Consider the following 2212-nt stretch of genomic DNA (forward strand, 5'->3'; position numbering starts at 1 on the left):
CCATGTTGCGAAAGTGGTCAAGACATACTTGGAAACGTTGAAATGGAAAGTCCTACCCCACCCACCGTATTCTCCAGACGTTGCTCCCTCTGACTATCACTTGTTTCGATCAATGGCACACGGCCTGGCTGACCAGCACTTCCGGTCTTATAAAGAAATAAAAAATTGGATCGATTCATGGATCGCCTCAAAAGATGAGCAGTTTTTTCGATGCGGGATCCGTACGCTGCCCGAAAGATGGGAGAAAGTAATGGCCAGCGATGGACAATACTTTGATTCATAAATGTATAACCAGTTTTTTACAATAAAGCCACGAATTTCGGAAAAAAAACGGCGGAAGCAAAGTTGTACACCTAATAATTATGTAAATTATGTACATGAAAGATGGAGCAAGAATTTTGAAGGAAGACATGTATCAAGTCAATTCTTATATACATATTATTGGAATATTTTATTTATATTTACTGAGGTATATAGTATATGCACCGTATTTCCAAAAACCATATATTTAAACTGTTTCTTCCATAGTAAAATTACATTAAAATGCCATTTTTACAGCTTTCTACGAAGGTACAGTTTTCGTTTATTATTATCAGTATTCTTCAAATAAAAACATTAACAAGTGCAATGTCTACAGATGAACATAAAATATATTTTACAACAGATATGTTCTGTTCTGCTTTTATTACTGAATATGTGTACGGAGAAAAATCATAAGAAGAAATTACCTATTCTTCAACGGCGTTACAGTCCTCAAATGGCCACCTTGGCCTCAGAGAAAAGCTTCCTCTACTCCACCCTGTCTCCAACCTTCGCTCTCCAATTGCACATTCCTAGTTTATTAATATCCTTCATCACTGCGCACCACCATCGGTGTCTGGGAGTTCCCCTTGGTCTTTTGCCTTCTGTTTTGAGCTTTCGGAGACCCTTCTACATGGGTTGTTTTCCATCATCATGCTAACATGTCCCAGCCATCTCAACCAACTGATTTTGATACATGTGAGTATATCTAAGGCTTTGTAGAATTGGTACAGCTCTACGTTCTTCCTTCATCTGTATTCGATTTCCTCTAATTTTCTTGCGCCTAGAATTCTTTTTAGAATCTTCCTTTCGTTCCAGGCATTTAGCATCTCCTGTTTCTAGGATACATGCTTCTGAACCGTATGTGATATTTAATCTTATCAGTGTTTTGTAAATTCTTATTTTAGTGGCTCTCGACAAATCCTTGGATCCTAATAGCCTTGCTATTCCAAAATAGGCTTTGTTAGCAATTCAAAATCTTCCTTTGATTTTCGATGTTTCATAGTAGTCCCAGGTTAGGACTGACCCGAGGTACGCAAACTGGTTCACCGCATCAAATCTGTAATTACCGATCTCTAACCATTGTCCTATTCTTCTTTGGGCTGTATGATTCCTAGCAACTATCATGAATTTCGTCTTCTCCTTATTAATAACTAGGCCCACTCTCTTTGCCTCTCTCAAAATTGCCTTAAAGCTTTCCCTCACTGTCCTAACGCTGTGTCCCGCAATGTCAAGGTCGTCCGCGTAACCGAGAATCTGTGAGCTTTGGTTTATTAACGTGGCTGATCCCTTGATGTTTGCGTCCCTTATTACTGCTTCCAGTACAAGGTTGAACAGTAGTGGTGCTAGCCCGTCGCCCTGCTTGATCCCTTTCTCTATCTATATGAAATTTTACCATTAACTTTGACTCTTCCTTTCGCGATCTCCGTCATCGTCTGTACGTGAAAAAACCTGAGATACACGATATTTCAGTTGAAGTATAACATCATCTCTTTGCTATTCATAAATAGTGACTTCGAAATTCTTGTATTTGTTCAACACATAAGAGTTAGCGAAAATAATCATCTGTTTCTCGAAGGTCTGTAATTTACATCGCATTTGTTTTTCTTTTGCACCCAGAGATTGTAGTCTTGATCCAATCAATTGAACTTATCTCTGCTAAACATTGTTTTATGTATCTGCAAAAATCTGCATTTGTTGTGGAAGATGCTGCACGCTGTGCATATCTTTGCAGTAACAGACCGTATAGTATCAGTTTTGATACAGATTGCACAACATGAAATTCTCAGTGTTGATCTTCTTGCAAACGTGATAAATTTTTTCATGAGTGAAACCATTATAATTACTAAGGATGTTCGACATATCAATTTCTATCATTCTAGAGCTCTCATAGTGATAAATTTTATTTAAT

This window comes from Odontomachus brunneus, unplaced genomic scaffold (assembly GCF_010583005.1).
Source record: "Odontomachus brunneus isolate Ranch 3 - 2012 unplaced genomic scaffold, Obru_v1 Obru_scaffold_368, whole genome shotgun sequence".
Classification (NCBI taxonomy): domain Eukaryota; kingdom Metazoa; phylum Arthropoda; class Insecta; order Hymenoptera; family Formicidae; genus Odontomachus; species Odontomachus brunneus.